Source organism: Ranitomeya variabilis, chromosome 3, assembly GCF_051348905.1.
Source record: "Ranitomeya variabilis isolate aRanVar5 chromosome 3, aRanVar5.hap1, whole genome shotgun sequence".
NCBI classification, from domain to species: Eukaryota; Metazoa; Chordata; class Amphibia; order Anura; family Dendrobatidae; genus Ranitomeya; species Ranitomeya variabilis.
Window position 1 is genome coordinate 15,346,605 of NC_135234.1, and position 26,000 is coordinate 15,372,604.

At 46.3% G+C, this 26,000-nt stretch overlaps 1 protein-coding gene across 1 annotated transcript in view; it reads left to right on the forward strand.

Moving 5' to 3' along the window:
* The window catches only part of GAP43 (growth associated protein 43), a 183,021-nt gene that overhangs the window by 138,508 nt on the left and 18,513 nt on the right, over positions 1-26,000 (forward strand). The window lies entirely within an intron of this gene.

The following is a 26,000-nucleotide window of genomic DNA, read 5'->3' on the forward strand; positions in this document are numbered from 1 at the left end:
TTCCCGCATAGCAGCATGTTCCGGCACAGACAGATTAAACAAACGACCCTTTGGATATTTACAACCCGGTATCAAATCTATGGCACAATCGCACTCACGGTGCGGAGGTAACGACCCAAGCTTGGGTTCGTCAAAGACGCCTTGATAATCAGAGAGGAACTCAGGGACTTCAGAGGGAATGGACGACGAAATAGAAACCAAAGGTAAGTCCCCATGAATACCCTTACATCCCCAGCTCAACACAGACATTGCTCTCCAGTCCAAGACTGGGTTGTGAGACTGCAACCATGGCAATCCCAGTACCAAATCGTCATGTAAATTATACAGCACCAGGAAACGAATAATCTCCTGGTGATCCGGATTGATACGCATGGTTACTTGTGTCCAGTATTGTGGTTTATTATTAGCCAATGGGGTGGAGTCAATCCCCTTCAGAGGAATAAGAGTCTCCAAAGGCTCTAAATCAAAACCACAACGATTGGCAAAGGACCAATCCATAAGACTCAGAGCGGCGCCAGAGTCAACATAGGCGTCCGTGGCAATGGATGACAAAGAGCAAATCAGGGTTACAGACAAAATAAACTTAGACTGAATGGTGCCAATGGAAACAGACTTATCAAGCTTCTTTGTACGCCTAGAGCATGCTGATATAACATGAGTAGAACCCCCACAATAGAAACACAATCCATTCTTCCGTCTAAAATTCTGTCGCTCGCTCCTGGACAGAATTCTATCACACTGCATACTTTCTGGCGTCTTTTCCATAGACACCGCCAGATGGTGCACCGGTTTGCGCTCCCGCAGACGCCTATCAATCTGAATAGCCATTGTCATGGACTCATTCAGACCTGCAGGCACAGGGAACCCCACCATAACATCCTTAACGGCATCAGAGAGACCTTCTCTGAAAGTTGCCGCCAAGGCGCACTCATTCCACTGAGTAAGCACAGACCATTTACGGAATTTTTGGCAGAAAACTTCAGCTTCGTCTTGCCCCTGAGATAGTGCCATCAAAGTTTTTTCTGCCTGAAGTTCCAAATGAGGTTCCTCATAAAGCAAGCCCAAGGCCAGAAAAAACGCATCCACATCGCGTAACGCAGGATCCCCTGCTGGCAATGAGAAGGCCCAATCTTGAGGGTCACCCCTGAGCAAGGAAATCACAATCCTAACCTGCTGAGCAGGGTCTCCAGCTGAACGAGACTTCAGGGACAAATAAAGCTTACAATTATTTCGGAAATTCTGGAAGCTAGCTCTATTCCCTGTGAAGAACTCCGGCAAAGGAATTCTCGGCTCAGATACCGGAGCATGTACCACAAAATCTTGTAAATTTTGTACTTTCGTGATGAGATTATTCAAACCCGCAGTTACACTCTGGAGATCCATGATTGTCAGGTGCACACAGAGCCATACAGAGATTAGGAGGAGAGAGAGAAAAAAGACTGCAGCAAGGCAGACTGGAGGAAAAAAAAAAAAAAATTCCAGCAGACTTCTTATAACTCTCCTTTCTCAACCTGGGTCTTTAACACTTTATTGGTCCGGTCAAACTGTCATGATCTCTGCAGGCAGAGATCATAGCAAGCCTATAGAGGGACAAGCTCTCGGAAGATGGAACTATACTGACCATGAACTAAGCCTGCCGCGCAACTAGAAATAGCCAGGTAGCATTTCCTATTTATCGCTAGATGCCCAGCTCTGGCCTAAGACCTAAATAGCTAGCAGAGGGAAATATAAGACCTGGCTCACCTCTAGAGAAATATTCCAAAGAAGACAGTAGCCCCCCACATATAATGACGGTGAGTTCAGATGAAACAACAAACGCAGCAGGAAAATAGTCTTAGCAAATTTGAGGTCCGCTTACTAGATAGCAGAAGACAGACAGTATACTTTCATGGTCAGCAGAAAAACACTAACAAAACACCATCCAGAGATTACCTTAAACTCTGGCATTAACTCATAACACCAGAGTAGCAATCCCTGATCAACGAGAGCTTTCCAGACACAGTAACAAAACTTCAGCTGTGAACTGGAACAAATAGGCAAAACAAAACATGGACAAAAGTCCAACTTATCTAGTAGTTGTCTAGAAGCAGGAACAAGCACTGAGAGGCATCAGATAACATTGTTGACCGGCAAGAAACCACCAGAGAAATGAGCTTAAATAGCGACACCCACTACTGATGGAACCAGGTGAAACAGGAAAGAGGATGACAAGTCCAATTCCACAAGCGGCCACCGGGGAAGCCCAGAATCAAAATTCACAACAGTGCACTAAAGAAATACACCAGACACAGTCAGCTGTAACTCTCCTTGATCAATGTGTGGCTCAGCTCCAAGAAGGGAAGTTTATTAGTCAAACACAATGTTATATATCTCCTGTAAGGGGGCTCGGTTAGCTCTAAAATGGGAGTGATCGGATGTATTCCATTGGTTAGTGGGTTGGGCATGAGCAAGTCCATGGGCGGATCCATGAGGTCATCAGGGTGGGCGTCGCTGTGGGTGGATCCATGAGGTCATCAGGGTGGGCGTCATCTTGGATACCAGAGCACACGGCATGCTGAAGGAGATGGCGGCCATCCTCAGTGTCTCACTTTGTCTGAGGAAAACTTATGTAAGGTTAAACAATACATGTTATAGGTTGCTTCTCTCAATTACCTTATGTGTTGAGGTTAATTAAGTATTTGATCTTATGGCTCTCCTCAACAATACTGTGTATAAGGGAGCTGCGGGCCCATCATACTGTGTATAAGGGAGCTGTGGGCCCATCATACTGTGTATAAGGAAGCTGCGGGCCCATCATACTGTGTATAAGGGAGCTGCGGGCCAATCATACTGTGTATAAGGGAGCTGCGGGCCAATCATACTGTGTATAAGGGAGCTGCGGGCCCACCATACTGTGTATAAGTGAGCTGTGGGCGCATCATACTGTGTATACGGGAGCTGTGGGCCAATCATACTATGTATAAGGGAGCTGTGGGCGCATCATACTGTGTATAAGGGAGCTGCGGGCCCATCATACTGTGTATAGGAAACTGTGAAGGCATATTGTGCATATGGGAGCTGTTGGCCCATTACACTGTATGTAGGGGGGCTCTGGGGGGCATTATACTTTCTATAGTGGAGTTCTGTCAGCATTACACTGTGTATAGGGGAGCATTGGGCTCATATTATCTATAGGGGAGCAGTGGGAACATCATACTATCTATAGGGGAGCAGTGGGAACATCATAGAATCAACATACTTTGTATAGGGGAGCAGTGGGGGCCTTAGACTGTGTATAGGGAAGCTTTAAGCTCACCATACTGTGTATAATGGAGCAGTACATGGGGGAACTTAGGGGACATTACTAAATGTTAAGTGGGCACTTAAGCATCATTGTTATAGGGGCACTCAGAGTATTGTGACCATCAAAGTTGCATATGGTCCAATATGGCTGTAAAGTCAATGTTCGTTTTTGTATATAGATTTATTTTCATTAACAGTAGGGTCATATTCTGAGGTTCCCCTATATTCACAACTAGAGTGCGCAACCGTAGCTGTAATCAGGGTTATCTGGTTAGGGGCCCACTCAGATGTTTCGCCCCCCTAAGTTGAAACCTTAGCTACGCCTCTGGCGGAAATGTCTGTCTAATTACATTACATTATGTCACAGAACCGTCGCTGCCACTGCAGGAGATCTGCAGCAATCCCTGCCCACTGGAGCCAGACTGGTAATGGGTATTTTTCCCACTTTCTTGGCTGTTACAGTTTCAATCGCAGATTTGCTACAATATGACACACAGTAGCAGTAAGTGCTGACAGGTGGCGCTGCATTCTGACAACACAGCGCCATCTGGTAACACAGCGCACACTCTCACACTCCAGGAGTTGTCAGCAGCTACTTCTATGCAATCACCCATTCACTAGAAGAGGAAAAAAATAGTTCAAAAGTATCCACATAAAAATCAAGAATTCATCAAAAGGGAAGGAAAATGAAAAATAACTTTAGGGCAGGTATTTAAATGTCCAATTTCCAAATTAAAGAGGTGCTACGCTGCCGACAGTCACTTCTTAGAAAGGTCCCGTGATAGTAATCTAAGTGTTCCCTTGCTGTATATTTCTGTTGTGACCATGTTCATACCCAGGGGCGTATACAGTTGTGCTCAAAAGTTTACATACCCCGGCAGAATTTTTGCTTTCTTGGCCTCTTTTCAGAAAATATGAATGATAACACCAAAACTTTTCCTCCACTCATGGATAGTGGTTGGGTGAAGTACTGGTCCTTCTAAGTAGAGCAACCAACTAAGACCTTTTAACCAAGCACCAGTTCATTGAGTTAATCTGGCCCGTTTTTGTAAGGGCCCTGGAGAAACCAAATAGCAAAGTCCATCCCTTTGAGGGTAGCCCATGTGACAACTGCACAGTACATTATTCCATCATCAGTCCTTAGGACAGGGGCACAGTCCTCTAGGGGAAACGTTCGTCCTGGATTTGGCCCAGTCCTTAAATGAGGGTGTAAAACCTTCCGTCTTTCAATCCAACAGGGGGAAAGCGCAACGAGCCCCACAAAACTAGGGGCAACAATGACTTCAGCCACCCATGGCTAGCAACTTCTGGAAGTCCTGGACATTTGGATTACTGATCCTCTCGATTTAGGTTCTTCTGAAATCTTAAAACTGCTCCAGACACAAAGAGTGCAACAAGCACAACGAGAACCTCTCCAGCCTCCACCTCATTCGAGCTTCACTGCTTCCAGTCTCAGACCCAGGACTTCCTTGGCTTTGCCTCTCGTACTTATGCTGCAGAATGGGCACCATGGACCACATACACGGCGGCGGGATGTGTTACCGTGACCGGCAGTCCTGAGGACACTCCACTCACGACTTTCATCTCCTCGGTATGAAGACTCGAGGTTGTCTCTTTGACTTTGTCCTCCACACAGACTTCTGTACTGGGAGGTATTAGGGCTCTTGTGGTGGGCCCTATCCCCGCCTCTACTCTGGGCCATATTGCCCTCTATTCTCTTTCTGCATCTGGACTCCTCTTCACTCATAAGAAGGCCACCGTGTACAATTCCAATGGACCATCTCCTTTTAAAAACCTTAAACACTCCCCAGACTGCAAGCTTTTCAGGCGAGAGGGAAAGGGACTACGCTGGACGGAGTGGGAATTCAAGTACCACATGTCTTTTTCATTTCCTCCTCCAGGAATCCGTATCCCTGCAACCCGACAAAGGACAACCCCATCCCTAGTGTCATTTCCTGGACCAGCCATTGTCCCACTGGACTGTCCAATTGTGTTTTCACCCACTCCTCTCTCTATTTCTTGACTTCTATCACCCCTGAGAACCATAGGGCCATGGGTGTTTTCCTCGCAGGGGTAGAGTTAGGCATGGGAGTCTCTTGGGCTAGTAAAGCTATGAGTCAATTGGTCCTCCCACGGGCTGCAAACCAAGCCGTGGTTAGCAGTCTGACCTCCAGCTCTAGTCCCGCAACTGGTCCTCCTCCAGGAGACCCTGTGGCTTTTTCCACCAGACCACCTGGTGTTACCTGTGCTTCAGACCACAAACCTCGGGCTCTTCTGCCTCCACCGTAGTTGGAGACAGATACCACCCGCAATATTTTCCTGCGTGATGCCAGTATTCCACCCGTGAGGCGGGCGATCACCCCTCTATTGTGTCGACTTCCAATTCTTGCTCTACCAGCTACGTCAATTATCGCAAACTACAGTGTCCTCCTCCACCGGCCGACTGCATGCTGAATCTAAGGCCTACTACTGCCTTTCTTCCAAAGCCATCCTCTTCATCACCCGGATAGCTCTGGACATGATGATGACCGACCTGCCCCAGCCATGGCCTCTCTCACCATCACTGCACAGTGCTGCTCACTCCTTGACTCCCTGCAAACTAATGGCGCCGGCCTTCTCGTTGCTGTGCACCCTAGATTACTGCTCCATCTTTCACTTGGTGGGGTTTTTTTGGCGCACCATCCAGTTTCATTAACGTCTTCGTCCATGTTCTCTCGTCACACTTGAATGGGTGGGCATTTTCCGTCCACTTCAATTTCCTTATGCAAGCTTCTCTCACTGTAGTCTGGCATTTCTCTTTGGACCCTCCTTTTTGGAGGTGGAACCTCTGGATGGTTCTTCATGTCCTTTCATGTCTTCTACACCAATGATGGGTGGGTTCTCCTTTTGATGCTACACCACTAACCGCCATCTTAAAACGCATATTGCCATCTTAAAACGCATCTTTTTTGCCATCCTCTATATAATTTAAGTCTTCTCTGCATTTCTCCATTCTTTTGGTTGCAAAATTCGATCTTGTACTTCATCCTGTACTTTCCCCTTAGAGGAGATACTTGGCCAGTATGGCCGTTACTCAACTTCTCTGCTGGCCAACATCTTAGAACTACCACCTGGGGCACTTTTTGTCTCACGTTCCCAGCTCTGATCTGTCCGTCAGGCTCGGTATTGCGTTGCTAGGTTTTTCTGCCCCAGGTCTCTTCTCTGGAGAACCACTCACTTTCTGTCACTTTCTCTTGCCTCTTTGCTGGATCTTGCTATATGTTGCTTTGGCTTCACTTGCCCCAGGAACGCCCACGTCATGCAACTTCTTATTTATCAGACCATAGGTCTACTTCTGCTGCAGGCTTTGCCCTATCTGATTTCCTGACAGAAATCTGTCCTTGTCCCTTCACTTTACCCTCTCCCACTCTGGGCTAGTCCCAACCATTAACGCTAACTATCCATAGTAACTACCTGTGGCTGGGCAGAACACGTCTCTATTACTAATACCGCACATCACATCATATTACATTGCTACATGTCTTTCAGGAGGAACTTCCATCTTCTTTCAAATACATAAGAAGTTTGTAATCAGTGTTGTGTGTGTGTGAAGGGGCTCGGCTGACTGGCTCATTACAATAGCTAAGAAGGGGGCTGGTTTAGCTATTGTAACGAGAAGTATGCCAGCCCCCTTTTGAATGACAACGGTGCACAGGCTGCAAAGGGTTGGGTTCAGCTAATGTAATGAGCAGTCAGCCAGCCCCCTTGTGTATGACAATCAGTGCACAGAGAAGGGGCTGGTTCAGCTGTTGTAATGAGCAGTGAGCCTGTATTATTACAATTTTGTAACTGTTTTCCTCCTGGAGTGACGCACACGCCGGGCCGGAGCGCCGTCCTCCCCTCCCAGATACACTGCTGCCAGGTATTGTACGGTGAATATTTTTAGATGGCGGTATATACGGATGATGTGTGACGTGAATCGCTGCGTCTCTCCACTAATTACTCTCTCGGGGCTGTAATCTTACTGAGTCGGATCCCAATATAATAAAGAGATCACGTTACATTTATCCAGGAAAGGTCATTACCCTCACTGAGAAAATACAGTATGAACCAATTAACTAGGTGCTAAGCCGTGTATCTAATCCTCTCCTGTGTGATACTGTCTGCTGAGCTGTGTATCTAATCCCATACTGTGTGGTACTGACTGCTGACCTATGTATCTAATCCTATCCTGTACGATACTGTCTGCTGAGCCGTGTATCTAATCCTATCCTGTGTGATACTGACTGCTGAGCCATGTATCTAATCCTATCCTGTGTGATACTGTCTGCTGAGCCGTGTATCTAATCCTATCCTGTGTGATACTGTCTGCTGAGCTGTGTATCTAATCCTCTCCTGTGTGATACTGTCTGCTGAGCCGTGTATCTAATCCCATACTGTGTGATACTGTCTGCTGAGCTGTGTATCTAATCCTCTCCTGTGTGATACTGACTGCTGAGCTGTGTCTCTAATCCTATCCTGTGTGATACTGTCTGCTGAGCCGTGTATCTAATCCTATCCTGTGTGATACTGTCTGCTGAGCTGTGTATCTAATCCTCTCCTGTGTGATACTGTCTGCTGAGCCGTGTATCTAATCCTCTCCTGTGTGATACTGTCTGCTGAGCCGTGTATCTAATCCCATACTGTGTGATACTGTCTGCTGAGCTGTGTATCTAATCCTATCCTGTGTGATACTGTCTGCTGAGCTGTGTATCTAATCCTATCCTGTGTGATACTGTCTGCTGAGCCGTGTATCTAATCCTATCCTGTGTGATACTGTCTGCTGAGCTGTGTATCTAATCCTCTCCTGTGTGATACTGTCTGCTGAGCCGTGTATCTAATCCTCTCCTGTGTGATACTGTCTGCTGAGCCGTGTATCTAATCCCATACTGTGTGATACTGTCTGCTGAGCTGTGTATCTAATCCTATCCTGTGTGATACTGTCTACTGAGCTGTGTATCTAATCCTCTCCTGTGTGATACTGTCTGCTGAGCCGTGTATCTGATCCTCTCCTGTGTGATACTGACTGCTGAGCTGTGTATCTAATCCTCTCCTGTGTGATACTGTCTGCTGAGCCGTGTATCTAATCCCATACTGTGTGATACTGTCTGCTGAGCTGTGTATCTAATCCTCTCCTGTGTGATACTGTCTGCTGAGCCGTGTATCTAATCCTCTCCTGTGTGATACTGTCTGCTGAGCCGTGTATCTAATCCCATACTGTGTGATACTGTCTGCTGAGCTGTGTATCTAATCCTATCCTGTGTGATACTGTCTGCTGAGCTGTGTATCTAATCCTCTCCTGTGTGATACTGTCTGCTGAGACGTGTATCTAATCCTCTCCTGTGTGATACTGTCTGCTGAGCCGTGTATCTAATCCCATACTGTGTGATACTGTCTGCTGAGCTGTGTATCTAATCCTATCCTGTGTGATACTGTCTGCTGAGCTGTGTATCTAATCCTCTCCTGTGTGATACTGTCTGCTGAGCCGTGTATCTAATCCTATCCTGTGTGATACTGACTGCTGAGCCTTGTATCTAATCCTCTCCTGTGTGATACTGTCTGCTGAGCCGTGTATCTAATCCCATACTGTGTGATACTGTCTGCTGAGCTGTGTATCTAATCCTATCCTGTGTGATACTGTCTGCTGAGCTGTGTATCTAATCCTATCCTGTGTGATACTGTCTGCTGAGCTGTGTATCTAATCCTATCCTGTGTGATACTGTCTGCTGAGCCGTGTATCTGATCCTCTCCTGTGTGATACTGACTGCTGAGCTGTGTATCTAATCCTCTCCTGTGTGATACTGTCTGCTGAGCCGTGTATCTAATCCCATACTGTGTGATACTGTCTGCTGAGCTGTGTATCTAATCCTCTCCTGTGTGATACTGTCTGCTGAGCCGTGTATCTAATCCTCTCCTGTGTGATACTGTCTGCTGAGCCGTGTATCTAATCCCATACTGTGTGATACTGTCTGCTGAGCTGTGTATCTAATCCTATCCTGTGTGATACTGTCTGCTGAGCTGTGTATCTAATCCTCTCCTGTGTGATACTGTCTGCTGAGCCGTGTATCTAATCCTCTCCTGTGTGATACTGTCTGCTGAGCCGTGTATCTAGTCCCATACTGTGTGATACTGTCTGTTGAGCTGTGTATCTAATCCTATCCTGTGTGATACTGTCTGCTGAGCTGTGTATCTAATCCTCTCCTGTGTGATACTGTCTGCTGAGCCGTGTATCTAATCCTATCCTGTGTGATACTGACTGCTGAGCCGTGTATCTAATCCTATCCTGTGTGATACTGTCTGCTGAGCCGTGTATCTAATCCTCTCCTGTGTGATACTGTCTGCTGAGCCGTGTATCTAATCCTGTCCTGTGTGATACTGACTGCTGAGCCGTGTATCTAATCCTATCCTGTGTGATACTGACTGCTGAGCCGTGTATCTAATCCTCTCCTGTGTGATACTGTCTGCTGAGCTGTGTATCTAATCCTCTCCTGTGTGATACTGTCTGCTGAGCTGTGTATCTAATCCTATCCTGTGTGATACTGACTGCTGAGCCGTGTATCTAATCCTCTCCTGTGTGATACTGTCTGCTGAGCCATGTATCTAATCCCATACTGTGTGATACTGTCTGCTGAGCTGTGTATCTAATCCTATCCTGTGTGATACTGTCTGCTGAGCTGTGTATCTAATCCTATCCTGTGTGATACTGTCTGCTGAGCTGTGTATCTAATCCTATCCTGTGTGATACTGTCTGCTGAGTCGTGTCTCTTATTATCCTACTATATGGAGGCCTGATGCTATTGCATCGGGAGAGCGGTAATGTCACAATGGGGGCAGGCATGCGGCGCTGTTGTTGAATTATGGCATCCTGTGATAATCTGATGACTTTTGCATCAGGGGACTCATGTGCTTGACGCCTACGCTTATATGCATTGTTTTTGTCCCAGCAATGCTGTTGCTCTTCAAGAGTCTCATTTGCCCTTCGTTGTCTTCGACATTGTGCCTTTGCTGCTTTTCTTTCATTGTCATTGGTGTACTTTTTAGGAGGAGCCATGTTGGCGTTGATATTTGCTTTTTAAAGGAGTTTTCCCATGAACGAAAGTTCATTTTAAAAATTGTCTGTGTCTGACCGTGTACGGAGCATAGCACATCTGCTGGGCAGGGGAGGAAGCAAAAGACAATACTGACATTACAGCAGGAGATCGCAGAGGATACATTTTGTGAGGTAACATTTTTTTAAAAACAGTCAGTGAAATATTTTACCTCACAAAATGAATCCTCTGTGATCCCCTGCTGTAATGTCAGTATTGTCTTTTGCTTCCTCCCCTGCCCAGGAGATGTGCTATGCTCCGTACACGGTCAGATACAGACAATTTTTAAAATGAAATTTCGTTCATGGGAAAACCCCTTTAACCCCTTCACCCCCAAGGGTGGTTTGCACGTTAATGACCGGGCCAATTTTTACAATTCTGACCACTGTCCCTTTATGAGGCTATAACTCTGGAACGCTTTGACGGATCTTGGCGATTCTGACATTGTTTTCTCGTGACATATTGTACTTCATGTTAGTGGTAAAATTTATTCGATATAACTTGCGTTTATTTGTGAAAAAAATGGAAATTTGGCGAAAATTTTGAAAATTTTGCAATTTTCCAACTTTGAATTTTTATGCCCTTAAATCACAGACATATGTCACGCAAAATACTTAATAAGTAACATTTCCCACATGTCTACTTTACATCAGTACAATTTTGGAACCAAAATTTTTTTTTGTGACGGAGTTATAAGGGTTAAAAGTTGACCAGCAATTTCTCATTTTTACAACACCATTTTTTTTTAGGGACCACATCTCATTTGAAGTCATTTTGAGGGGTCTATATGATAGAAAATACCCAAGTGTGACACCATTCTAAAAACTGCACCCCTCAAGGTGCTCAAAACCACATTCAAGAAGTTTATTAACCCTTCAGGTGTTTCACAGGAATTTTTGGAATGTTTAAATAAAAATGAACATTTAACTTTTTTTCACACAAAATTTATTTCAGCTCCAATTTGTTTTATTTTACCAAGGGTAACAGGAGAAAATGGACCCCCAAAGTTGTTGTACAATTTGTCCTGAGTACGCTGATACCCCATATGTGGGGGTAAACCACTGTTTGGGCGTATGGCAGAGCTCGGAAGGAAAGGAGCGCCATTTGACTTTTCAATGCAAAATTGACTGGAATTGAGATGGGACGCCATGTTGCGTTTGGAGAGCCCCTGATGTGCCTAAACACTGAAACCCCCTACAAGTGACACCATTTTGGAAAGTAGACCCCCTAAGGAACTTATCTTGATGTGTGGTGAGCACTTTGACCCACCAAGTGCTTCACAGAAGTTTATAATGCAGAGCCGTAAAAATAAAAAATCATATTGTTTCACAAAAATGATCTTTTCGCCCCCAATTTTTTATTTTCCCAAGGGTAAGAGAAGAAATTGGACCCCAAAAAATGTTGTGCAATTTGTCCTGAGTACGATGATACCCCATATGTGGGTGTAAACCATTGTTTGGGCGCATGGCAGAGCTTGGAAGGGAAGGAGCGCCATTTGACTTTTCAATGCAAAATTGACTGGAATTGAGATGGGACGCCATGTTGCGTTTGGAGAGCCCCTGATGTGCCTAAACATTGAAACTCCCTACAAGTGACACCATTTTGGAAAGTAGACCCCCTAAGGAACTTATCTAGATGTGTGGTGAGCACTTTGACCCACCAAGTGCTTCACAGAAGTTTATAATGCAGAGCCGTAAAAATAAAAAATCATATTTTTTCACAAAAATGATCTTTTCGCCCCCAATTTTTTATTTTCCCAAGGGTAAGAGAAGAAATTGGACCCCAAAAAATGTTGTGCAATTTGTCCTGAGTACGATGATACCCCATATGTGGGTGTAAACCATTGTTTGGGCGCATGGCAGAGCTTGGAAGGGAAGGAGCGCCATTTGACTTTTCAATGCAAAATTGACTGGAATTGAGATGGGACGCCATGTTGCGTTTGGAGAGCCCCTGATGTGCCTAAACATTGAAACTCCCTACAAGTGACACCATTTTGGAAAGTAGACCCCCTAAGGAACTTATCTAGATGTGTGGTGAGCACTTTGACCCACCAAGTGCTTCACAGAAGTTTATAATGCAGAGCCGTAAAAATAAAAAATCATATTTTTTCACAAAAATGATCTTTTCGCCCCCAATTTTTTATTTTCCCAAGGGTAAGAGAAGAAATTGGACCCCAAAAAATGTTGGCCAATTTGTCCTGAGTACGCTGATACCCCATATGTGGGTGTAAACCATTGTTTGGGCGCATGGCAGAGCTTGGAAGGGAAGGAGCGCCATTTGACTTTTCAATGCAAAATTGACTGGAATTGAGATGGGACGCCATGTTGCGTTTGGAGAGCCCCTGATGTGCCTAAACATTGAAACTCCCTACAAGTGACACCATTTTGGAAAGTAGACCCCCTAAGGATCTTATCTAGATGTGTTTTGAGAGCTTTGAACCCCCAAGTGTTTCACTACAGATTATAACGCAGAGCCGTGAAAATAATTTTTATTTTTTTTCTCAAAAATGATTTTTTTAGCACCCAGCTTTGTATTTTTACAAGGGTAACAGAATAAATTGGACCCCAAAATTTGTTTTCCAATTTGTCCTGAGTACGCTGATACCCCATATGTGGGGGGGAACCACTGTTTGGGCGCATGACAGAGCTCGGAAGGGAAGGAGCGCCATTTGGAATGCAGACTTAAATGGATTGGTCAGCAGCCGTCACGTTGCATTTGCAGAGCCCCTGATGTACCCAAACAGTACAAACCCCCCACAAGTGACCCCATATTGGAAACTAGACCTCCCAAGGAACTTATCTAGATGTGTTTTGAGAACTTTGAACCCCCAAGTGTTTCACTAAAGTTTATAGCGCAAAGCCGTGAAAATAAAAATTCTTTTTTTTTTTCACAAAAATGATTTTTTAGCCCCCAGTTTTGTATTTTTACAAGGGTAACAGGATAAATTAGACCCCAAAAGTTGTTGTCCAATTTGTCCTGAGTACGCTGATACCCCATATGTGGGGGGGAACCACTGTTTGGGTGCATGACAGAGCTCGGAAGGGAAGGAGCGCCATTTGGAATGCAGCCTTAAATGGATTGGTCTGCAGGCGTCACGTTGCATTTGCAGAGCCCCTGATGTACCCAAACAGTACAAACCCCCCACAAGTGACCCCATATTGGAAACTAGACCTCCCAAGGAACTTATCTAGATGTGTTGTGAGAACTTTGAACCCCCAAGTGTTTCACTACAGTTTATAACGCAGAGCCGTGAAAATAAAACATCTTTTTTTTCCCACAAAAATGATTTTTAGCCCCCCAAATTTTTATTTTCCTAAGGATAACAAGAGAACTTGGACCCCAGAAGTTGTTGTTCAATTTGTCCCGAGTACGCTGATAACACATATGTTGGGGTAAACCCCTTTTTGGGCGCACGGGAGAGCTCGGAAGGGAAGGAGCACTGTTTTACTTTTTCAACGCAGAATTGGCTGGAATTGAGATTGGACGCCATGTCGCGCTTGGAGAGCCCCTGATGTGCCTGGACAGTGGAAACTCCCCAATTCTACCTGAAACCCTAACCCAAACACACCCCTAACCCTAATCCCAACGGTAACCCTAACCACACCCCTAGCCCTGACACACCCATAATTCTAATCCCAACCCTAATCCAAACGTAAATGTAATCCAAACCCTAACCCTAACTTTACCTCCAACCCTAGCCCTAACCCTACCCCTCACCCTAACCCTAAACGTGACTGAAATACGTGTCACTAAAATACGTGTCACTAAAATACGTGGCACTGAAATACGTGGCACTGAAATACGTGGCACTGAAATACGTGGCACTGAAATACGTGGCACTGAAATACGTGGCACTGAAATACGTGATACGTGGCACTTAAATACGTGGCACTGAAACACGTGGCACTGAAATACGTGATACGTGGCACTGAAATACGTGGCACTGAAATACGTGGCACTGAAACACGTGGCACTGAAATACGTGGCCCTAAAATACGTGGCACTGAAATACGTGGCACTGAAATATGTGGCACTGAAATACGTGGCACTGAAATACGTGGCACTGAAACACGTGGCACTGAAATACGTGATACGTGGCACTGAAATATGTGGCACTGAAATACGTGGCACTTAAATACGTGGCACTGAAATATGTGATACGTGGCACTGAAATACGTGGCACTGAAATACGTGGCACTGAAATACGTGGCACTGAAATACGTGGCACTGAAATACGTGGCACTGAAATACGTGGCACTGAAATATGTGGCACTGAAACACGTGGCACTGAAACACGTGGCACTGAAATACGTGGCACTGAAATACGTGGCACTGAAATACGTGGCACTGAAATACGTGGCACTGAAATACGTGGCACTGAAATACGTGGTACTAAAATATGTGGCACTGAAATACGTGATACGTGGCACTGAAATACGTGGCACTGAAACACGTGGCACTGAAATACGTGGCACAGAAATACGTGGCACTGAAATACGTGGCACTGAAATACGTGGCACTGAAATACGTGGCACTGAAATACGTGGCACTATGACTGTCAGAAAATGTTCATTAAACGGTTAGGGGTGAGGTTAGGGGTAGAGTTAGGGTTAGGGTTTGGATCCCTTTATCACCTTGATGGTGGTGGGTGGCTTTTCAGTGTGTTTTCTGTTTTTTTTCGATAAAAATGCATGCGTTTTTAACGCAAACAAACGCATGTGCTTAAAAACGCAAGAAAATACTGCAGGTTGTATTTCTGAAAATGAACGCATGCAGAAAAAAACCGCATGCGTTTGAAAACGCGACCAAACGCGTACAAAAAAACCGCATGCGTTTTCAATGTCAAATATAGGGAAAAAACGCATGCGGTTTTTTGTGCAAAAAACGCTGCAGACAAAAACGCAAGTGTGAAACCAGCGACGCTTTTTATAGCAAAAAAGTTTTTGCGTCTCCACATTTTGAGACCTATAATTTTTCCACATTTTGCTCCACAGAGTCATGTGAGGTCTTGTTTTTTGCGGGACGAGTTGACGTTTTTATTGGTAACATTTTCGGACACGTGACCGTTTTTGATCGCTTTTTATTCCGATTTTTGTGAGGCAGAATGACCAAAAACCAGCTATTCATGAATTTCTTTTGGGAGAGGCGTTTATACCGTTCCGCGTTTGGTAAAATTGATAAAGCAGTTTTATTCGTCGGGTCAGTACGATTACAGCGATATCTCATTTATATCATTTTTTTATGTTTTGGCGCTTTTATACGATAAAAACTAAAATATAGAAAAAATAATTATTTTGGTATCGCTTTATTCTCAGGACTATAACTTTTTTATTTTTTTGCTGATGATGCTGTATGGCGGCTTTTTTTTTGCGGGACAAGATGACGTTTTCAGCGGTACCATGGATATTTATATCAGTCTTTTTGATCGTGTGTTATTCCACTTTTTGTTCGGCGGTATGGTAATAAAGCGTTGTTTTTTGCCTCGTTTTTTTTTTTTTTTTCTTACGGTGTTTACTGAAGGGGTTAACTAGTGGGGCAGTTTTATAGGTTGGGTCGTTACGGACGCGGCGATACTAAATATGTGTACTTTTATTGTTTTGTTTTTTTTATTTAGATAAAGAAATGTATTTATGGGAATAATATATTTTTTTTATTATTATTTATTTAGGAATTTTTTTTTTATTTTTTTTTACACATGTGGAAAAATTTTTTTTTTACTTTTTTACTTTGTCCCAGGGGGGGACATCACAGATCATTGATCTGGCAGTGTGCACAGCACTCTGCCAGATCGACGATCTGCTGTGCAGGGCTGCAGGCTTTCCAAGTGTCTGCTCTGAGCAGACACTCGGTAAGCCACCTCCCTCCCTGCAGGACCCGGATGCCGCGGCCATCTTGGATCCGGGACCTGCGGCGAGGAGGGAGGTAGGAGACCCTCAGAGCAACGCGATCACATCGCGTTGCTCCGGGGGTCTCAGGGAAGCCCGCAGGGAGCCCCCTCCCTGCGCGATGCTTCCCTATACCGCCGGTACACTGCGATCATGTTTGATCGCGGTGTGCCGGGGGTTAATGTGCCGGGGGCGGTCCGTGACCGCTCCTGGCACATAGTGCCGGATGTCAGCTGCGATATGCAGCTGACACCCGGCCGCGATCGGCCGCGCTCCCCCCGTGAGCGCCGCTGATCGATGATGACGTACTATCCCGTCGGCGGTCATACGGGCCCACCCCACCTCGACGGGATAGTACGTCAAATGTCGGGAAGGGGTTAATGTGAGCGGCTTCCTCTGCCTGTAGACATGTCGCGCATCTGATGCCGGGATCAGCCCAATGATTAATAATAATCTTTATTTTTATATAGCGCTAACATATTCCGCAGCACTTTACAGTTTGCACACATTATCATCGCTGTCCCCGATGGGGCTCACAATCTAAATTCCCTAACAGAATGTCTTTGGAATGTGGGAGGAAACCCACGCAAACACGGAGAGAACATACAAACTCTTTGCAGATGTTGTCCTGGGTGGGGTTTGAACCCAGGACTCCAGCGCTGCAAGGCTGCAGTGCTAACCACTGCGCCACCGTGCTGCCCGTCACTGCGCCTGCGTGTAATTTGCGCAGGTGCAGTAAATCAGACCGCCGCCATCTTTGTGCAGACAGATAGTGGCAGTCACATTAAAACTGCTGTGTGTGAGTGTAAGTGTGAGTGTGTGTGTGGTGCGTATGGCATATAGAGTGTTTGTGACTGTGTGGTGCGTACGGCGTATAGAGTGTTTGTGTGTGGTGTGTACGGCGTATAGAGTGTTTGTGTGTGTGGTACATACGGCATGTGTGTGTGTGTGGTGCATACGCGTATACAGTGTGTGTGGTGCGTACGGCGTATACAGTGTGTGTGTGGTGCGTATGGCATGTGTGTGTGTGTGGTGAGTACGGCGTATACAGTGTGTGTGGTGCGTACGGCGTATGCAGTGTGTGTGTGTGGTGCGTATGGCGTGTGTGTGTGTGTGGTGCGTACGGCGTATACAGTGTGTGTGGTGCATACGGCATATAGAGTGTTTGTAACTGTGTGTGTGGTGTGTACGGCGTATACAGTGTGTGTGTGGTGCGTGCGGCGTGTGTGTGTGGTGCGTACGGCGTATACAGTGTATGTGGTGCGTACGGCGTATACAGTGTGCGTGGTGTGTACGGTGTGTGTGTGTGTGTGTGTGTGTGTGGTGTGTACGGCGTATACAGTGTGTGTGGTGTGTACTGTGTGTGTGTGTGTGTGTGGTGTGTACGGCGTATACAGTGTATGTGGTGCGTACGGCGTATACAGTGTGCGTGGTGTGTACGGTGTGTGTGTGTGTGTGTGTGTGTGTGTGGTGTGTACGGCGTATACAGTGTGTGTGGTGTGTACTGTGTGTGTGTGTGTGTGTGTGTGTGGTGTGTACGGCGTATACAGTGTGTGTGGTGCATATGGCATATACAGTGTGTGTGGTGCGTACGGCGTATACAGTGTGTGTGTGTGGTGCGTACGGCGTATACAGTGTGTGTGGTGCGTACGGCGTATACAGTGTGTGTGTGTGGTGCGTACGGCGTATACAGTGTGTGTGGTGCGTACGGCGTATACAGTGTGTGTGGTGCGTACGGCGTATACAGTGTGTGTGGTGCGTACGGCGTATACAGTGTGTGTGTGTGGTGCGTACGGCGTATACAGTGTGTGTGTGTGGTGCGTACGGCGTATACAGTGTGTGTGGTGCATATGGCATATACAGTGTGTGTGGTGCGTACGGCGTATACAGTGTGTGTGGTGCGTACAGCGTGTACAGTGTGTGTGGTGCGTACGGCGTATACAGTGTGTGTGGTGCGTACGGCGTATACAGTGTGTGTGGTGCGTACAGCGTGTACAGTGTGTGTGGTGCGTACGGCGTATACAGTGTGTGTGTGTGGTGTGTACGGCGTATACAGTGTGTGTGGTGCATATGGCATATACAGTGTGTGTGGTGCGTACGGCGTATACAGTGTGTGTGGTGCGTACGGCGTATACAGTGTGTGTGGTGCGTACGGCGTATACAGTGTGTGTGGTGCATACGGCGTATACAGTGTGTGTGGTGCGTACGGCATATACAGTGTGTGTGGTGCGTACGGCGTATACAGTGTGTGTGGTGTGACGGTGTTCCGCTGGTGGTTCCGCGCAATAGGTTGGTACCACCAGCAGTTTCCATATTGAGGCACTCATCACTTGGGTGTCCCACTATGGCGGTCGGTGAACTTCCTCCGCTTGGAATTCTGGGATACGGTGACATCTGGACAGCACAGGAGATGACAGCATTACACGGCAATTCTATAAGTAGGTGTGTGATTTCTTGCACTCACTGTACATCGTGTCCTGGGCGGCCCTAGCGCACGATCTATTAGCTACTTCCTTTCCCGCCTTTGTTACATTCAGCCCCACTGATATTTTTTGCCTAATCTCATTCTGATAATGGCAGCTGATGCATAATTATTTCCAACTCCTAACCCTATTTTTCCGGAAGGCTTGTTATTCTCTACAGCCCTGACTCTCCGGCGGCAGCTGCTCAATATCTATCGCTATTTTGTGATATTAGGAGAAGTTCGCTACTTCCTTCTTCACCAATGTCACGACACTTCCATGTGAGAAAAGCAAGTGACAACTAGTAACTTCCTACTCTAGAACTGATCTTTGGAGAGACTTGTTATAAGGAAATTGTTCTTTTTTTCCTTTACATACATTCTGCCCAGGCTGTAGTTAGTGTAAATTCCATTGATGTTTATACATGAGAAGAAGTTAGCTACTTCCTTTCACATCAATGTAACTATAAATCTTAACACAGCAAGTTTTATAATAATTTAAAAGGCATAGATGGGGGGTTTCTTTCACTATAAATGATTGCCTAGGAGATCCGATAGATCCGGGTGATCGGGTGACAAGGTAACTTCTTGGCTCATGCTATTGGCAGGTGACACAATGTCAGCAGATTCAGACACACTGGAAAGTCTTATTCTTTATTTAGAGGTGCATTGTCAATCTGCCCACGATGCCCGGGTGCCATAGTCCTTCCCGTAGGCTGGCAATGTACTGGCACATTCATATTACCGGTAGGCAAATCCTAATCTGCTCTGCTTATTGTATTCATTTTTTTCCTGCGTAGTGTTGTCCAAATTACAGCAGGATTATATGGGATTTATGTAATCCTTTTCTCCGGAGAAGCTGTAATCTTATTTGTGGAATTTCATGGCGGGCAGAACGGTTTGTATGATGCCGTTGTCAATCATTCCCCTACTTAACGCCCTGAAATCTTCAGCTTGGCATTACCTGGGTTTATGACAAGCATGTGATTGGCATTAATGTATTGTGTTAGTTTTATTCCACCCTACTAACCACCTCTTCCTGCACTGATACATTGTAACAAGGAGCTATTATACAAATGAAATTCAGTGAAGTCACCAGTGTTTGGAGAATGGATAGGAGGCATTCTCAGTGATGTCACCGCTGATCTCTGGTGATGGATAGGAGGCATTCTCAGTGATGTCACCTCTGATCTCAGGTGATGGATAGGAGACATTCTCAGTGAGGTCACCGCCGATCTCTGGTGATGGATAGGAGACATTCTCAGTGATGTCACCGCTGATCTCTGGTGATGGATAGGAGGCATTCTCAGTGATGTCACCGCTGATCTCTGGTGATGGATAGGAGGCATTCTCAGTGATGTCACCTCTGATCTCTGGTGATGGATAGGAGACATTCTCAGTGATGTCACCGCTGATCTCTGGTGATGGATAGGAGGCATTCTCAGTGATGTCACCGCTGATCTCTGGTGATGGATAGGAGGCATTCTCAGTGATGTCACCGCTGATCTCTGGTGATGGATAGGAGGTATTCTCAGTGATGTCACCGCTGATCTCTAGTGATGGATAGGAGGCATTCTCAGTGATGTCACCGCTGATCTCTGGTGATGGATAGGAGGCATTCTCAGTGATGTCACCTCTGATCTCAGGTGATGGATAGGAGACATTCTCAGTGAGGTCACCGCCGATCTCTGGTGATGGATAGGAGACATTCTCAGTGATGTCACCGCTGATCTCTGGTGATGGATAGGAGGCATTCTCAGTGATGTCACCTCTGATCTCAGGTGATGGATAGGAGACATTCTCAGTGAGGTCACCGCCGATCTCTGGTGATGGATAGGAGACATTCTCAGTGATGTCACCGCTGATCTCTGGTGATGGATAGGAGACATTCTCAGTGAGGTCACCTCTGATCTCTGGTGATGGATAGGAGGCATTCTCAGTGATGTCACCGCTGATCTCTGGTGATGGATAGGAGGCATTCTCAGTGATGTCACCGCTGATCTCTGGTGATGGATAGGAGACATTCTCAGTGATGTCACCGCTGATCTCTGGTGATGGATAAAAGGCATTCTCAGTGATGTGACCGCTGATCTCTGGTGATGGATAGGAGACATTCTCAGTGATGTCACCTCTGATCTCTGGTGATGGATAGGAGACATTCTCAGTGATGTCACCGCTGATCTCTGGTGATGGATAGGAGGCATTCTCAGTGATGTCACCGCTGATCTCTGGTGATGGATAGGAGGCATTCTCAGTGATGTTACCTCTGATCTCTGGTGATGGATAGGAGACATTCTCAGTGATGTCACCGCTGATCTCTGGTGATGGATAGGAGGCATTCTCAGTGATGTCACCGCTGATCTCTGGTGATGGATAGGAGGCATTCTCAGTGACGTCACCACTGATCTCTGGTGATGGATAGGAGGCATTCTCAGTGACGTCACCGCTGATCTCTGGTGATGGATAGGAGGCATTCTCAGTGATGTCACCGCTGATCTCTGGTGATGGATAGGAGGCATTCTCAGTGATGTCACCTCTGATCTCTGGTGATGGATAGGAGACATTCTCAGTGATGTCACCGCTGATCTCTGGTGATGGATAGGAGGCATTCTCAGTGATGTCACCTCTGATCTCTGGTGATGGATAGGAGGCATTCTCAGTGATGTCACCACTGATCTCTGGTGATGGATAGGAGGCATTCTCAGTGATGTCACCGCTGATCTCTAGTGATGGATAGGAGACAATCTCAGTGATGTCACTGCTGATCTCTGGTGATGGATAGGAGGCATTCTCAGTGATGTCACCTCTGATCTCTGGTGATGGATAGGAGGCATTCTCAGTGATGTCACCGCTGATCTCTAGTGATGGATAGGAGACATTCTCAGTGATGTCACCGCTGATCTCTAGTGATGGATAGGAGGCATTCTTAGTGATGTCACCGCTGATCTCTAGTGATGGATAGGAGACATTCTCAGTGATGTCACCTCTGATCTCTGGTGATGGATAGGAGGCATTCTCAGTGATGTCACCACTGATCTCTGGTGATGGATAGGAGGCATTCTCAGTGATGTCACCGCTGATCTCCGGTGATGGATAGGAGACATTCTCAGTGATGTCACCGCTGATCTCTAGTGATAGATAGGAGACATTCTCAGTGATGTCACCGCTGATCTCCGGTGATGGATAGGAGACATTCTCAGTGATGTCACCGCTGATCTCCGGTGATGGATAGGAGACATTCTCAGTGATGTCACCGCTGATCTCAGGTGATGGATAGGAGACATTCTCAGTGATGTCACCCCTGATCTCTGGTGATGGATAGGAGACATTCTCAGTGATGTCACCGCTGATCTCTGGTGATGGATAGGAGACATTCTCAGTGATGTCACCGCTGATCTCTGGTGATGGATAGGAGGCATTCTCAGTGATGTCACCGCTGATCTCTGGTGATGGATAGGAGGCATTCTCAGTGATGTCACCTCTGATCTCTGGTGATGGATAGGAGACATTCTCAGTGATGTCACCTCTGATCTCTAGTGATGGATAGGAGGCATTCTCAGTGATATCACCGCTGATCTCTGGTGATGGATAGGAGGCATTCTCAGTGATGTCACCTCTGATCTCTAGTGATGGATAGGAGACATTCTCAGTGATGTCACCTCTGATCTCTGGTGATGGATAGGAGGCATTCTCAGTGATGTCATCGCTGATCTCTAGTGATGGATAGGAGACATTCTCAGTGATGTCACCGCTGATCTCTGGTGATGGATAGGAGGCATTCTCAGTGATGTCACCGCTGATCTCTGGTGATGGATAGGAGGCATTCTCAGTGATGTCACCGCTGATCTCTGGTGATGGATAGGAGGCATTCTCAGTGATGTCACCTCTGATCTCTAGTGATGGATAGGAGGCATTCTCAGTGATGTCACCTCTGATTTCTAGTGATGGATAGGAGACATTCTCAGTGATGTCACCTCTGATCTCTGGTGATGGATAGGAGACATTCTCAGTGATGTCACCTCTGATTTCTAGTGATGGATAGGAGACATTCTCAGTGATGTCACCTCTGATCTCTGGTGATGGATAGGAGGCATTCTCAGTGATGTCACCTCTGATCTCTAGTGATGGATAGGAGGCATTCTCAGTGATGTCACCTCTGATTTCTAGTGATGGATAGGAGGCATTCTCAGTGATGTCACCTCTGATCTCTGGTGATGGATAGGAGGCATTCTCAGTGATGTCACCTCTGATCTCTAGTGATGGATAGGAGACATTCTCAGTGATGTCACCTCTGATCTCTGGTGATGGATAGGAGGCATTCTCAGTGATGTCATCGCTGATCTCTAGTGATGGATAGGAGACATTCTCAGTGATGTCACCGCTGATCTCTGGTGATGGATAGGAGGCATTCTCAGTGATGTCACCGCTGATCTCTGGTGATGGATAGGAGGCATTCTCAGTGATGTCACCGCTGATCTCTGGTGATGGATAGGAGGCATTCTCAGTGATGTCACCTCTGATCTCTAGTGATGGATAGGAGGCATTCTCAGTGATGTCACCTCTGATTTCTAGTGATGGATAGGAGACATTCTCAGTGATGTCACCTCTGATCTCTGGTGATGGATAGGAGACATTCTCAGTGATGTCACCGCTGATCTCTGGTGATGGATAGGAGGCATTCTCAGTGATGTCACCTCTGATCTCTGGTGATGGATAGGAGACATTCTCAGTGATGTCACCTCTGATCTCTGGTGATGGATAGGAGGCATTCTCAGTGATGTCACCTCTGATCTCTGGTGATGGATAGGAGACATTCTCAGTGATGTCACCTCTGATCTCTAGTGATGGATAGGAGGCATTCTCAGTGATGTCACCTCTGATCTCTGGTGATGGATAGGAGACATTCTCAGTGATGTCACCTCTGATCTCTGGTGATGGATAGGAGACATTCTCAGTGATGTCACCGCTGATCTCTAGTGATGGATAGGAGGCATTCTCAGTGATGTCACCACTGATCTCCGGTGATGGATAGGAGACATTCTCAGTGATGTCACCTCTGGTGATGGATAGGAGACATTCTCAGTGATGTCACCGCTGATCTCTGGTGATGGATAGGAGGCATTCTCAGTGATGTCACCTCTGATCTCTGGTGATGGATAGGAGACATTCTCAGTGATGTCACCTCTGATCTCTGGTGATGGATAGGAGACATTCTCAGTGATGTCACCGCTGATCTCTGGTGATGGATAGGAGGCATTCTCAGTGATGTCACCTCTGATCTCTGGTGATGGATAGGAGGCATTCTCAGTGATGTCACCTCTGATCTCTAGTGATGGATAGGAGGCATTCTCAGTGATGTCACCACTGATCGGTGATGGATAGGAGACATTCTCAGTGATGTCACCTCTGTTGATGGATAGGAGACATTCTCAGTGATGTCACCTCTGATCTCTGGTGATGGATAGAAGACATTCTCAGTGATGTCACCTCTGATCTCTGGTGATGGATAGGAGACATTCTCAGTGATGTCACCTCTGATCTCTGGTGATGGATAGGAGGCATTCTCAGTGATGTCACCGCTGATCTCTGGTGATGGATAGAAGGCGTTCTCAGTGATGTCACCGCTGATCTCTGGTGATGGATAGAAGGCATTCTCAGTGATGTCACCTCTGATCTCTGGTGATGGATAGGAGGCATTCTCAGTGATGTCACCTCTGATCTCTGGTGATGGATAGGCTGCATTCTCAGTGATGTCACCGCTGATCTCTAGTGATGGATAGGAGGCATTCTCAGTGATGTCACCTCTGATCTCTGGTGATGGATAGGAGGCATTCTCAGTGATGTCACCGCTGATCTCTGGTGATGGATAGGAGACATTCTCAGTGATGTCACCTCTGATCTCTGGTGATGGATAGGAGGCATTCTCAGTGATGTCACCTCTGATCTCTGGTGATGGATAGGAGGCATTCTCAGTGACGTCACCGCTGATCTCTGGTGATGGATAGGAGACATTCTCAGTGATGTCACCGCTGATCTCTGGTGATGGATAGGAGACATTCTCAGTGATGTCACCGCTGATCTCTAGTGATGGATAGGAGGCATTCTCAGTGATGTCACCTCTGATCTCTGGTGATGGATAGGAGACATTCTCAGTGATGTCACCGCCGCTGATCTCTGGTGATGGATAGGAGGCATTCTCAGTGATGTCACTGCTGATCTCTGGTGATGGATAGGAGGCATTCTCAGTGATGTCACCTCTGATCTCTGGTGATGTATAGGCTGCATTCTCAGTGATGTCACCGCTGATCTCTAGTGATGGATAGGAGACATTCTCAGTGATGTCACCGCTGATCTCTGGTGATGGATAGGAGGCATTCTCAGTGATGTCACCTCTGATCTCTGGTGATGGATAGGAGGCATTCTCAGTGATGTCACCTCTGATCTCTGGTGATGTATAGGCTGCATTCTCAGTGATGTCACCGCTGATCTCTAGTGATGGATAGGAGACATTCTCAGTGATGTCACCGCTGATCTCTGGTGATGGATAGGAGGCATTCTCAGTGATGTCACCTCTGATCTCTGGTAATGGATAGGAGGCATTCTCAGTGATGTCACCGCTGATCTCTGGTGATGGATAGGAGACATTCTCAGTGATGTCACCGCTGATCTCTAGTGATGGATAGGAGACATTCTCAGTGATGTCACCGCTGATCTCTGGTGATGGATAGGAGACATTCTCAGTGATGTCACCGCTGATCTCTAGTGATGGATAGGGGGCATTCTCAGTGATGTCACCGCTGATCTCTGTTGATGGATAGAAGACATTCTCAGTGATGTCACCGCTGATCTCTGGTGATGGATAGGAGGCATTCTCAGTGATGTCACCGCTGATCTCTAGTGATGGATAGGGGGCATTCTCAGTGATGTCACCGCTGATCTCTGGTGATGGATAGAAGGCATTCTCAGTGATGTCTCACCGCTGATCTCTGGTGATGGATAGGAGGCATTCTCAGTGATGTCACCTCTGATCTCTGGTGATGGATAGGAGGCATTCTCAGTGATGTCACCGCTGATCTCTGGTGATGGATAGGAAGCATTCTCAGTGATGTCACCGCTGATCTCTGGTGATGGATAGGAGGCATTCTCAGTGATGTCACCGCTGATGTCTAGTGGATGGTCCTTTTGATCGCGTGCTATTCCATTTTATTGTGTTTTTTTATTTGCATAAATAAATTTATCTATTGGAACAATATATATATATATATA